The 14,778-nt window shown below is 37.7% G+C and overlaps 1 long non-coding RNA gene across 1 annotated transcript in view; it reads left to right on the top strand.

The window, feature by feature from the left end:
* LOC115523912 overlaps positions 1–11,851 on the top strand; it is a 281,260-nt gene extending 269,409 nt beyond the window's left edge. The window contains exons 6-7 of the long non-coding RNA XR_003971883.1: positions 5,875–6,093; positions 11,392–11,851. This is a non-coding gene — a long non-coding RNA (uncharacterized LOC115523912). The remainder of the gene's footprint in view (positions 1–5,874; positions 6,094–11,391) is intronic.
* The last annotated feature ends 2,927 nt before the right edge of the window (positions 11,852–14,778 follow it).

Here is a 14,778-nt window from a genome sequence, read left to right on the forward strand (position 1 = left end):
CCCAGATTTTTCCATGGGGATACTTTCAAAATTACAGCCTCAGGTTATAGAGGCCAAAGAGAGAACAGTGGTCTTATGAGATGTGGAAAACAGAGGCCATCACATGGGGTTGCTGAGACAGAATTTGTGGAGCAGGGCTGTGAAGAAAAGGAATATTTTAGAGAAAGAGCTCCAGATTCTGCACTGGGTGTTCTTTTGAGTCTTTGGCTGAATACTAAGATGTATACATGTAAGGCATGACTCTATGAGGTCTCAGAAAGAATGGTTATTACTGTGTTTGAGATGAACAGTGTGATTCTAAAGATTTCCCTGTGTTAGGAGAACTTGGAGTCCGAGTAGCCAGGTTGAAACTTGGGAAGTCACCTGAGATCCGGAAGGGTCTTGCCTTAGGAAGAGTAAGAACCACTCTAGACCCAACCTAATAAAGTATAAGTGTAGGTTTCAACACGATCAAGCTAATCTACCAGTATATTAATTTGCTAGCAACACAAGACTTAAAAGTCTTTAAAGAAGACAGTAAATATCCAGAATCTCAACAAGATTGTTAGACATGTGAAGAATTAGGAAAATATGACCCATAACCAAGAAAAAAAAACAATCTACCTAAGCAATTCATAGTCAAATCCGTGAAAACCAAACATAAGGAGAAAGTCTTAGGTGAATATGGGAAATAAAAACAGATTATCTTTAGAGAGTAAAGGTAAAAATGAACATGAGCTTCTTATCTAAAAGGAAGCAAGTCAGAAGATGGGAGTACCCCTTCCTTTGTTAAGCCTAGAAAGATGATGAAGCAACATCTCTAATGTATTGAAAGGAAAGAATTCCATCCATCTAGAATACTACTTGGAGTAAAATAGTTTTTGAAATTAAAGGTACAAAAAAAAAAAAAAAAACAAAAAAAACAAAACCCAAAAAAACCCTGACAGAATTTATCACAAGCAGGTCTTACAATAAAAAATATTAAAGATTTTCAGACTGAAAGGTAAAGAATTCAGATCTTACAAAAAAAGAGTACTTGAAGTGATAAATATCTAGAAAATAAAAATACATTAATTTTCATTTATTTAAATGACAATTACTATTTAAAACAGACAAGAAAACCAAAATATAAGGTAACATGGGTTGTATAACATCTGTAGGGATGAAATATATGACAACAGCTACTGCAAAGAATGGAAGAGAGTAAATGGAGGCTGTCATGTTGTAAGGCTCTCATAAAATATGTGAAGAGGTATTAAATTCAAGATAGATTAAGTTGAGGATGCACGCTGTAACCCATACAGAAACTATTAAAATCCTGATTAAATTAGAAGCGATAAATGGGGCTACATAATATTTAATGTGTCCAACAGAAGGCTGGAAAGAAAACTAAGTAATAAAGAAGTAGAAAACTCAAAAGGTAGAATACTAAGAAAATAAGTAGTAAGAAAAAAGACACAAAACCATATTCATATTTATATTAAATGTAATTGGAGTAAACTATAACTAAATGGCAAAGTTTTTCAGACTGGTTAAAAGAGCATGACTCAACTTTATGCAGTATAAAGACATAGGTTAAGAGTGAAGTAACATAGCATGAAAAAACTATTAGAAACCTGGAGTGACTATATTGATATTAGACAAAATACATTTCAGGACAAAGAATATGACCAGAAATAGAGACACTTAAAAGATCAAATCACCAAGAAGGTATAATTAGACATAACAATCTTAAACCTTTATGCATCCAGTAACAGAACTTCAAAATATATGAGGCAAAAATGGACAGAATTAAATGGAAAATAGGGGTGCCTGGGTGGCTCAGTTGGTTAGGCGTCCGACTTCAGGTCATGATGTCACCGCTCATGAGTTTGAGCCCTGCACTGGGCTCTGTGCTGACAGCTCAGAGCCTGGAGCCTTCTTTAGATTCTGTGTCTCCCTCTCTCTCTGCCCCTCTCCCACTCACGCTCTGTCTCTTTCTCTCAAAAATAAATAAACGCTAAAAAAATTAAAAGGAAAATAGATAAATCCACAATTTGACTTCAAAAAAAATTTTTTTTTAATTTTTTTTTCAACGTTTATTTATTTTTGGGACAGAGAGAGACAGAGCATCAACAGGGGAGGAGCAGAGAGAGAGGGAGACACAGAATCGGAAACAGGCTCCAGGCTCTGAGCCATCAGCCCAGAGCCTGACGCGGGGCTCGAACTCACAGACCGCGAGATCGTGACCTGGCTGAAGTCGGACGCTTAACCGTCTGCGCCACCCAGGTGCCCCTGACTTCAAAATTTTAATAGTCTTTTTTTAGTAACTGTTAGAACAACTAAACAAAAATAATCAGTGATGATATAGAAGATTTAAATAATATTAATTGAATTAACACAACTGATATTTATAAGAAATTGCAACCAACTCCTGTAGAATACATATTATTTTCCAGAGAGCATAGAACATTCACCAAGATAAAATATGTACTGAGTCATAAAGCAAGCAATAAATTTAAAAGCATCTTTTCTCACTACAGTGAAATTGAATTAGAAATCGATAGAAAAAACATTTCCAAACATTTAGAAAGGAAGAAACATCTAAATGCCTCATGAAAGAAATCAAAATTAATATTTGAAATATTTTAAATTAAATTAGTATATAAGCACAATATATTAAAATTTGTGGGTACCACAAAAATAGTGTTTATTGGAAAATTTATAGCTTTAAATGCTTAGATTAGAAAATAGCAATGATTTATAATCAATGCTCTAAGCTTCTCCTTTGGGAAGCTAGAAAAAGAAGAGCAAATTAAATATAAAATAAGTAGAAGGAAGGAAATAATAAAGATAAGAGTAGAAATCAATGAAGCGGTAAGCAACAAACAATAGGGAAAATCAATGAAACAAAACACTGATTCCTGGAAAAGATCAATAAAATTGATACACCACTAGCTAGACTGTTTAAAAGAAAAAAGAAAACACAAATTGCAAATGTCCATAATTAAATAGGGGACATGTCTCCCATCCTATTGACATTAAGAGAATAACAAATATTACAAATAATTTTTTATAATACTACAATTTAGATGACATGGAAAAATTACTATAAGATGTAAACTACCAACACCGGTATGAAAATAATTAGAAAATATGAATAGATCAGGGTGTCTGGGTGACTCAGTCAGTTAAGCCTCTGACTCTTGATTTTGGCTTAGGTCATGATCTCAGGGTTGTGAGATCAAGCCCAGGACCAGCTCTGTGCTGAACATGGAGCCTGCTTAAGATCCTCTCTCTCCCTCTCTCTCTGCCATTTCCCCACTTGCTCTCACTCTCTCTAAATAAATCTTAAAGAAAAAAAGAAAATCTGAATAGATCTATATATACCAAAGAGAATGGATCTGTATTTAATAACACCCCATGGCATGGAATCCACAGTGTAAGTTTTGGTCTGAGTCCAAAGATCTGAGAATCAGGAGCCCTGATATCCAATAGCAGGAAAAGATGGATGTCCTAGCTCAAGAAGAGAGAACAAATTCACTCTTTTTCCTTTTTGTTCTATTAAGGCCCTCAATGAATTGGATAATGCTTACCCACATTATTGAGTGTGATCTTTACATGGGCTATCAACTAAAATGCAAATTTGTCCCAGAAACTACCTCACAGACACCCCCAGAGTGTTTTACCAGCTATCTGGGTACCCTGTAGCCCAGTCGTGTTGATACATAAAATTAACCATCACACCCTATGAAAATATAAAAGCTACAACATATAAAGCCTCTAAAAGAAATCATAGGAGAAAACACTCATGACCTTAGAGTAGATACACATTTCTTAGATGGTTACGGAAAGCATTACCTATAGAAGAAAAAGCTGGTAAATTACACTTCATCAAAACTGAAAACTCTTCTCGAAAGGCATGTTTTTGAAAATTAATAGAGAAACTACAGATGAGAAAATATTTGCAATCTTATAGCTATCAAAAGACATATATGAAGAATTTCAACAGCTCAATTAATGGACAAAAACAAAAACAAAGCCCAAAATAGGCAAAAAGCATGAACCAACACTCCAAAAAAGAAATATGTACAAATGGCCTGTAAGCATGTGAACAAGTGTTCAACATCATTTTTTTTTCAGGTAAGACTAAAATGAAAATATTGACAAATCAAATTTTGCCAAGGATAGGGAGTAAACAGAATTCTTAAACATTGCCTATAGAAGTTCACCACTCCTTGGTAGTTGCTTATAAAGTAAACATATACCTACATTGCAACTCAAGGATTTTCCTCTTAGGATTTTATTCAAGAGAAGTAAAATATATACACAAAAAGATTTTCATAGGATACTTATGACTTCTTCATTCATAATAGCTCATAATAAGAAATGACCCATATACCACCAACAGAATAATAGACAAATAAATTGTCATATATGCATACAGTGGAATATTATTCAACAGTGCAAAAGTACTGCTGATACAGGCAGAAACATGGATAAATTTCAAAGCCACAATATTGAGCAAAGAAACTGACACAAAAGAGTACATAGTATATGATTCTATTTATATGATGTTCTAGAACAGATTAATCTAATACAGAGTAAAAGAAATTAGAACAGTCTTTGCCTCTGAAGAGAGTGAGGATAGGAATTGATTGAGATATGGCCGGAAGGAACTTTCTGGGGTGATAGGTCTCCAACTTGTTAGGAATGTGGCATTTCTGCAGGTCTATGCATTTGTCAAATTTATCAAACTTTATACTCCATGTAAATTATATCTCAATAAAAAGTCCATTTTAATTTAAATAAATAGATATCACATTGTATTTTAGTAAATATTGCCTTGCTTTTCGGTACATAATTTAAAAATCATATAGGTTAGCACCTACATGTTTTGTAGAAATACCAGGCACATATAAACTGTGCCTCTATGTTTTAACACAGCCAGTCTCATAGAATTGTAGTTGCAAAATGATACACATTGACTGATAAAGAATTTTTAAAAAATCGTATTTTGCATTATGGATAATTCTATTATATATGTGGATTAGTGAGAGAGGAGAGATCAATAGCAGTTTTAAATAGCCTAACAATTGAGTCCTTTACACATTTGGAGAAATAAAAGTAGAGAAGGTAAGTGTAGGGTCATTTTATTAGGTGGCAAGCATAGTATTTTTGGAATAGGTGCATGTCTTACTCATGGTGAGTTTTTTCTGTGTCTAATATTGCCTGGCACATTGAAGTTTAGTGTATATTTGGGGAATTGAAATAACCAGCTTTCTATTGCAAACAGTGTTTAACAAGACCAAATTTTATACTGCAATTATTTTTGCCAAATTTCTGGTTTTGTGTTCCAGAGTAAGTTATTTAAAAAATAAACTGACTCCCCAAAAGCAGACTCAGTTTTGAAGCAGGGAGATTTAAAGTACACAGTGATAAATAATCTTTTGGTAATTTTTTGGTTTCTCAACTCAAGGAGTGTGCTTCTACCTAATTCTTGTACATCATAAAGGAGTTAAGGGCAATTGGCCTGATGCTTTCCCCTTTCTTAGTTATTGAGTATGGTATGTGAAAAGGAAGAGGAAAAGACCTAATGCACAGATACATGGGTTCATGTTGAGTATGATTGGAAATGACATCGGTTAGCATAGTTTGAAGTTATTTCCAATTCTTTCTCTCCTTTATTGGGAAGTGAGCTATAAATAAGACAATATGCTCAGTGCTAGGGTCATAAAAAATGAGCAAAAGAAATTTCCGCGCTCTAAGAGATCACAGAGCAGTGGGGCGGGAGAGGGAAACAAGATGAATAACTGAACAGATGATTATTCATAGTCAAGTCTATTATTTTTTATAAGTTAATTTCTGTGTTAATAACTATTACCATATGTAAGGCATCTCTCTGAAACTTCACAGGTATTATATCCTTAAGGCAAATATTACTCTTAGAACAGTGGAAAAGAAGACTTGGAGAGCACGTGTCACAGACATGGGGGGATGGAATCAAGACTCGGACCAATTCTGCATGACTTCCTAGCTTATGATCCTTCAACCAGAATCCATTACCCAAGATGGACTTCAGCCAAGCTTCTCAGCCTACAGCACTAATGTGTAACTTCATAAACCATGCCCAAGGTAAAAACAACAACAACAATAACAACAACAACCACCAAAAAAAAAAACAAAAAAAAAAACCCAAAACAAAAAACCTTCAAAGGAGCTTGTAGCTCATTTTCCCTTCCTTGGTAATTTTTTATTTTACACTTTCTTAAACTCCAATACATAAATAATCACACAGAGGGAAAAAGTCAGGTTCATTTTGTGCTAGCCATATGTTTCCATTTAGAATTTCCGTGTGAGGAGACGATGGTGGTTTAGAACAGCACACATGTGGTGATTTTGCGCATAATGTCACATGCCGAGTTCGTGTTCCGCTGGCGAGCCTCAGCTGCTCATGAAGCAGTGCTTGCTGCTCAGTGGAGGCATGCAAAGGCTTTCTTTATCCCACCTCCAACTCCATGACAATTAGAGTAGGGGGTTGGCTTAGGCACTCAGAGTCTTGAGTGCTATTCAGTGTTACAAACGTGTTGGCTCTCTACTCTGTTCAGAGGCTGCGCTGGGTGGTTCTGGGCCCTTGGCTGTCCTGTAGCTTGCTTTCTGGTGCAGGGAGACCCTCTGATGACTCTGGGCATAGCTACGGCTGAGAAGTCAGAGTGCAGTGCTATTAAGAAAGTGACCTACAACAACTCCGAGGAACAGAGTTTGCAAGGAGGTGGGGAGTTGACTTCCTGGTAGAAAAACGAAGAGGCTGAACTTACTGATTCTGCTATCCAGGTTTCATTTACCTAGGCAATATTGTTTATTCCTCAACACAACAATGTGATGGATATGTATTTTATATATATAATATAATATTAATATGTATTATAATATTAATACATATTCTATAATATATAGAATATTCATAATATTATATAATGTTTATATATATAGTTTATGTATTTATTTTGTGAGAGAGAATGAGAACACAAGCAGGGGAGGGGCAGAAACAGGGAGAGAGAGAATCCCAAGCAGGCTCTCCACTGTCAGCACAGCGTCCTATGCAGGGCTCGAACCCGTGAACCATGAGATCATGACCTGAGCTGAAATCAAGAGTCAGACACTTAACTGACTGAGCCACCCAGATGCCCCATATATATTTTTAATTTAAAAAATAATGCAAGGGTAATTAAAAGTTAAAATCCTGTTGGAACATATACATCTCACCTCACACTGTCAGCTTCCATCCCCAAGAGAAACCAGAGTAAGTGGTTTATTCTATAGTGTTTTCTGTTAATTTTCCAATTAAATGTGTGTACACTTCTTTGTGAATGCATCGTTTATTTTTATACAAATGGGTACACACTAAATACCCTATACTGGACCTGATAGTTTTTACTTAACATATCCCAAGATAATTTCCATGACAGTAGGTACATAGGGCTTTACCTCTTTTTGTTTTTATTTTTTATTTTAAAGAGAGAGCCTGTGAGCAGTGGAGAGAGGCAGAAGGAGAGAGAGAGAATCTCAAGCACGCTCCACACTCAGCATGGAGGCTTACACGGGGCTTGATCCAACGATCCTGGGATCATGACCTGAGCCGAAATCCAGAGTTGGTCACTCACGGAGTTACCCAGGCGCCTCCTTTTAAAATACAATATAGCTTTCAGTATATACGTTGGAATTTTGAGAGGATCCAATAAATAGCACTCCCCTTCCCCTGTTCCTGAGGTTCTGAACAATTTGAGAAGGAAATAAATAGAGGCCACAGATAAAATTTTACTGCAGATAGAACCTGGGATTTATGTGACTAGTCAAGCAGGCTCGTTCATACCGAGCTTATGTATGTGGAACCCATTCATGTAGCTGAGCTCAGTTCCCAAAATGAAAAGGATAAAGCCAAGCCATGATCTACCATGCAGATAAGTTATGCTTCCTTCTCCAGGGGTAGAATGACTCAAAGGCAGGAGGGAGGCCACAGGGATGCTTAAAAATTCCTTTTCCACAGAAACCAGAAGTGGAACCAGTGCTGTTCTCTGACAGTCTGGACAAAGCATCCTTAATTTAGCTAGTCCCCTGCTGATGGATGTTTATGTTACTTCTGTCCCAGCTACTGGGCATGCATGTTTGTATTCTCTTTTAACACAAATGGAAAGAGGCTCCAGGAGGTTACATGTTCAAAGTGAGACCTAGTGAGAGGCAGAGCCAGAGATGTGACTCACATCTGACTTAAAGTCCAGGACTCTTCATTTTCCGCAGCCTGTAATTGTTCACCCGATTCCTAACATCTGTATGGAAAATTAGTAATAGTCTATGAGTCAATTTTAGGTAAATCCTCTTACTACTTCCTTACAATCCTCATGTGGGGAGGTTGAGGCAGGAAATATTCTCTCCATTTTATAGCAGAGTAAATGAAGTTTCAGAAAGGTTATGACATCTTTACCTAGCATCACTAGTTAATGGCAAGGTTTAAGACTCAACCTCTGTTTTTCTCCTTCTCCTCTATCTCAGAGAGCCCCAGGCAGTGACCCATGGAGTGCAGACCAAGAGGAGGGGGCAGAGTTAACAGATATATTGATGGGCAAATACAGGATTTGCTCCAGGAATGCCAAAGTATCCTCTTTCAGTGATATGCAGATTATGTCCTTCCTAGGCATGCCTGTGTGTGATCTGTGCATAGCAGTGGCTGGGAAATGTTTAAAATAGATTCTTATGTTCCACTTAGACCTACTAAGAGAATGGAATCAGGAACCCGCATTTTAACATGATACCTGGGGTATTCTGATGAAACATAGACTATGAATTATGGATCAGAGAAACCCTGCTTTGGGGAATTTTTTAAAATTTAAAACTTTTGGGGATGCAGTGAATGACTCATAATCAGAAGAATTGCTTCTTGAGCCTATGTGTTATTGTGGAAAGAACATGGGCTTTGGAACTAGCTAAGGCTAAATTGATTTTTCATTCCACCATTCATTGGGTGGGTCTACTGGAGAAAGTTATGAGCCCACTGAATCTGAGCCAGCTTATGTACAGTACAATCTGTTATGAAGATTAAATGAGATGATATATGCAAAACCCTGCCCTTTAGATCTTCCATAAATGTTACTTGCTCTCCATTTCTTCTAACATTTTTTTCAACAATCCTTCTCCTCTCCTCCACCTGTGACTTCTCTGAAGCGCATCTTCTTGGTCTCATTTATCTTCCCATTGCTATAGCTTAAAATCCCTGCTACAGAAAACAGCACAGATGCCCAATAGTGCAAGGCTTGCATTAATCAGGCTGCTACACTGATGGGCCTTATTGCTTGTTCTAGAAGATCCATGGAATGAAATGAGTAAAGCACAATTACCATGTCCCTTCTCAGAGGACATGTGCGCTGACTCATTAACAAAATGTTAAATTGAAAAGTTTGTGTTGAAATGGGATTTTGCTTATATTCCCTAAATGTCTTGAAATGACCTGGGACTGTTATAGGCAAACTTTGGAAGTAGGCCTTTTCAGTTTTCTTCTGATGCCTCTGTTTTCTTTGTTTTCAGTCTACTCTGTAGCTATCGACCCCAACTGAGCAGCTCTCCAGGGGGAGACCTTTCCTCCTTCTTGCCTTGGCTTCAACATGGTACCTCCTGTGTCTCCTAACCTCAGAATGCTTCTCTAAGAATAGGATGAGATTAAAAATAGCCCCCAAAGGGTTTTCATACTAGTAACAGCTGGGTATGCTAATTACACTCGTCTTTTGAAATGAAGCTTTTCAAGTCCTAGAATAAAATGAAAAGGAAAAGTAGAAATTTTTCATATCTTAGTAGTCTTAGGATGATATCAGGGGAGAGACTGAGGTTCAACTACTACCTGAGGGATTACATAACCTGGTGATGGAGGAGATGTCTAACAACTGTAGTCACCACTTTAACAGGCAGAAAAGCAAGCAACATGAATATAAACAGACAAACATTCTTTGGGAAACAAAGAAACAGTGGAAAGAAATACTTAAAATCACAAGTACTAGATATATGGTCCTAGAACTTACTGATGTGAAATTATACTCTCAATTTTGCCAACCTCAATGTCTAATTGACCCAAACTTTTATCTTACCCAAAAAATTCATTCACCATGATCATTTTAAAAGAACAACAGAGAAAGTACATTTATAAAAATTACTTTTTTCTAATAACAAAAGTAATATATATTTGTAATTGAATATTTAGAAAATATTTTATTATTTTTTTAATTGAAAAAATTTTTAAATGTTTATTTCTGAGATAAAGAGAGGTAGAGCACCAGTGGGGGAGGGGCAGAGAAAGAGACACAGAATCCAAAGCGGGCTCCAGGCTCTGAGCCTGGAGCACAGACCTGGACGTGGGGCTCAAAACCACAATGAGATCATGACCTGAGCTGTAGTCAGAGGCTTAAGTGACTGAGCCACCCAGGTGGCCCTGGAAACCGTTTTTAAAAGAGAAAGTAAAAAGCAGAGTCCCCAGAGATAATCACTGTGTACATTTTGATGCATATATATTCACTCTTTTTTCCAATCATCAAGTCAAAGTTTGGGGAGTGAAAAGGGGAATTTTAATGTATATATTTTTATTTTGCTTAAAAATATGGAATATACAGGTGCTTTTCAAGATTTTATGCATATAGGAATCCCTGAGGGCTTTGTTTAAATGTAGATTCTGCTTCAGCAAGTCTGGGCTGGGGCCTGAGAATCTGCATGTCCTCATGCAGTGTACGTGGCACAGTGTGAAAAGTAGCAGGTGTGTACAGCATTCTGTGTCATTACTGATTTCCTACCAACATATTTTTAGTCACTACAAATATTCCATTTACAATATGTGTAACTCAACAATGTCATACCAGGGGCTGTTCCGTTTATTCGTTTATTTTTATCATATTATAGAAGGTACTATGATGAATTAAAAAAAAATTTTTACATTTATTTATTTTTGAGAAACAGGGAGACAAAGCGTGAGTGGGGGAGGGGCAGAGAGCGAAGGAGACACAGAATCCGAAGCAGGCTCCAGCTCTGAGCAAGCGGTCAGCACAGAGCCTGATGAGGGCCCGAACCCACAAACAGCCTGATGCGGGGCCCGAACCCACCAACTTTGAGATTATGACCTGAGCCCAAGTCCGACGCTCAACCGACTGAGCCACCCAGGCGCCCCTATGATGAACTTTTACACGGAGAAAACTTAACACACACTCACTAAGATTTCTTTGAAATAATTTCCTTGAAACAAGAATCATCAAAATTACTCCAAATTTTAAGGCATTTAATACATATTGCCGCTACCTGATGGGGGGAAACGCAGTTTTGAAAAGTAATGTTAACTAACTAGATGTATTATGCTGACCTGATTTTTTTGTTTGTTTGTTTGTCTCTGTATCTTTTCCTTAGGGAGAAGGCGTTCCTGTCTCCATGGTAACCTCACTGCCTTCTCTTGTATCTTTCTCCGTATTCTGCTACTGGTGTTTGCTACCAAGGGTGTCTGCTCCTCACTGGCCAGTGTGTTAGCCTCAGTGCTGAGCACTCAAGAAATGATACCGCGAGTGGTGGTGAAATGAAAGGATAAGTCTTTCAATATATAAATACTTGCTACAGCATTAGAGTAGGGGCAGTATCAACTTCTTTTCTAATACATGAGATACTGTGTCCGCTAATTAAAACCTGAACATGAAAAATTGTTTGCTGCTTCTTAGAGAAAATCACTCACAACAGGCTTTGGTGTTAAAATATTTCGTTTTATAAAGCAGGCCATGTTTGTGCCTAGCTGGTTATGGTTTCAAAACGATGTGCACCAAAACCTGCGGGCTGGGGGCGCCTGGGTGGCTCAGTCAGTTGAGCATTAGACGCTTGATCTCAGCTCACGTCATGATCCCAGGGCCATGAGACTGAGCCCTGTGTTGGGCTCCACACTAAGAGTAGAGCCTGCTTTAAGATTCTCTCTCTCTCTCCTTCTGTCCCTCTCCCCCAATGGAGCTCTCTCTCACTCTTTAAAATTAAAAAAACCCCAAAAAGCAAAAAAGCAAAATTCATTCTAAAAAAACCCCCAAAGCCTACCGGCTGTCATTATCATACTGGGCCCTTTATTAACAGCATAATGTAGTAACACTCATATAATAGTTTGTTATGATACTGCTAATGATATAATAATGCTAATATGTTTTACAAATCCCATGTGGATTTTGTTCTTATAATTATTCATAATGGATTTTTGCACTGTTTTTTATATTTGAAAATATTATATTAAATATTATTATCTTGATCATCAAGGATTTTTGACTCCCTTAAATTTCTCACCTGAAGTGGGAGCCTCACTTGCCTCATCATGGTTCTGGACCTAGAGCTAACTGTAAATTCTTAAGATTTTTGAGCAGGCAAGTGAAATTTATAACTTGAATTTTGCACATTTTCAAGTGATATCACTTAACCAGGTAATATTTGCTTGACTTATCATTTGTGTATTCAATTACTTTTCTCCTTGGTGTTCATATCTAATCAGGTACCTATTTAAATTGCTGTACCTGTGGGTCTCTCAGGAATTGGTGCTTGCTTTCTGCAGGCAACAAACCGGAATATTTTTGAGACAGAACTATTCACACGAATACCTACTTTCTCAATTCAAAGTTATTCCTTTTGTTCAATTGCTGGCTCGAAATAGTTTTTTGACTCCTGTTGTGTGACAGGAACTGTGATAGGCAAGTGCTATGTAGGAAAAAATGAGTAAAACATGATATGTGCTTTCAAGTTGGTCCCCTTTGATAGTGGAGGCAGTCAATACACCAAGATATAATTAAATCCAGGTTTTAAATGGGAGCAGAGAGGAAAGACAGGGACACTTGGAACGCAGGGACGATGTGTTGGTCATGCGTAAATTGTCTCTTCCAGGAGTGGGTTTTATGCATCTGTTATATTCACAACACCCTCCCTCTCTCCCTCACTACCTCCTCTACCCCCTCCTATCTTTCCCTCAGTCTGTAGCCATTATCCTGGGAGGACTTAGATGCTTTGGCCAATGCTCATTTAATCTAAGTTAAGATTTACAAAACAAAACCTGGAGTGTATTTGTATGAGCAGGAAGTAATTCTATATTGAAGCCCATATGGTGTCACGTGTAGATTGAGAATCACCATGTCTGCTGAATTATGTTATCACTGACTTCGAAGTTATCATTGTGAAGCAGCAGCTATTGCCAGGAATAGTAAATCATATCTCATGCTTTATAAGAAATGGTATTATGGATTTTCCAAAGAACGTGTTTTTAATAGAAGGCACAAGTCGTCGCCCATACCATATACAGGCAAAGTATGGATTTATTTGTATTATTTACTTTTGGCCATTTTAATTTGATTTCAAAATATTTATTGAACGCTCACGACATGAAAATGAATAAGCCCAATCCCTATCTTAAATAGCTTGAAATTTATTGGGGAAAAAGTCGTGTCCACAAGTATCTGAAGTCTGAAGCCAAGTGTCCCGTGTGTTAGGACGGATACGAGTCATTTGGAGGCAGTGAGGGGAAGGAACAATTAAGTTCAGACTGGTAATGGGGAAGAAAAGAGGACTTACCAGAGGAAGGGGCATTTGACCTAGTTTTTGACAACTGTGCAGGTTTGGTTTTGTTTTTTTTCGGGAAGTAAATAAGCAAAGACATTTGATACCAGGAAAGTCATAAAAATAAATGCCAGTTTGGGGAATTGGGAGGTAATTAGGTGTTGTTGTTGATCAGTGCTTCTTAATCCTGGCCGCACATTGGAATCACATGGGGAGCTTTAAAAATACTGGTGCCTGAGTTTCACCCCCAAAGATCCTTCGGTATGGCTTATACATTGGGAGTTTTACAAGGTCCCCAAATTATTCTAATGTGTGGCCAAGGTTGAGAACCTCTGCTGTAGAGAGTACTATACTTCATATGGTACTATGAAGGAGGAAAAAAAAAAAAAAAAAAGGAAATGAAACCTATTTTTCTTGGGCTGAATTATCCTTGTATAATTATCCCTGAATTATCCCTGAAAAAAAATGAGATCCTCATTTGCGATTACAGGAGACTTGCGATTACAGAAACATGACCAGTGTCCAGGACTCACTGTGAGAAAGGACAGGGTTGGAGGTGAAGGGGAGGGACTTAGAGTCAAGAAGCAAGGGAATATTTAAGAAAAGAGAAATCGGTACTTCATTTTTCCTAATGGCTGTATTCAACCTGGATTCTGAAAGTATGGAAACTTGACCTAAAACTACTCCTTTTCCCCCTTTCTTCCCACCAACTATCAAATGTGTACGTGGGATAGGGTACACACATGGGAAAGCGAGTCCACTGAAGGGGGGCAGGGTTCTTTCAGGGTAGATGGAGGGAGAGGACAGGCACTGACATCATCCCTCACCCCTTCGATCGCCCAAGCTCAAGGCTTCCTGTCATCTTCCTCCCCAGGCACGTCCTATCAAGTCTGCCTGACAATAGCTCCCACGTTCTGTCAGATGATGGCCTTCTTCAGGAAACCTCTCCATCCAAATGAAACCTCTCCATCCAAAAGTTGGGTGAATAAAAGTGCCTGTGAAAGAATCTTCTTCTCTTAACAGGTAAATACTTGCAAGCCAGTGTTTCCTACCTTTTTGATGATTCTGGCACAACATGCTTCCAATCCATGCTTTCACACCCTGTTCTCCCTATTTCCCTCTATCTTTACCAAGTATCATGCTCGACGATGATCTATGTAAGGGTCTAGATGGCCATCCTTGTTTTATTCTCACCAGCATCTAGCACAGTGATGGATATAGATTTGTTAA

Source organism: Lynx canadensis, chromosome C2 (genome assembly GCF_007474595.2).
Source record: "Lynx canadensis isolate LIC74 chromosome C2, mLynCan4.pri.v2, whole genome shotgun sequence".
Lineage (NCBI taxonomy): Eukaryota > Metazoa > Chordata > Mammalia > Carnivora > Felidae > Lynx > Lynx canadensis.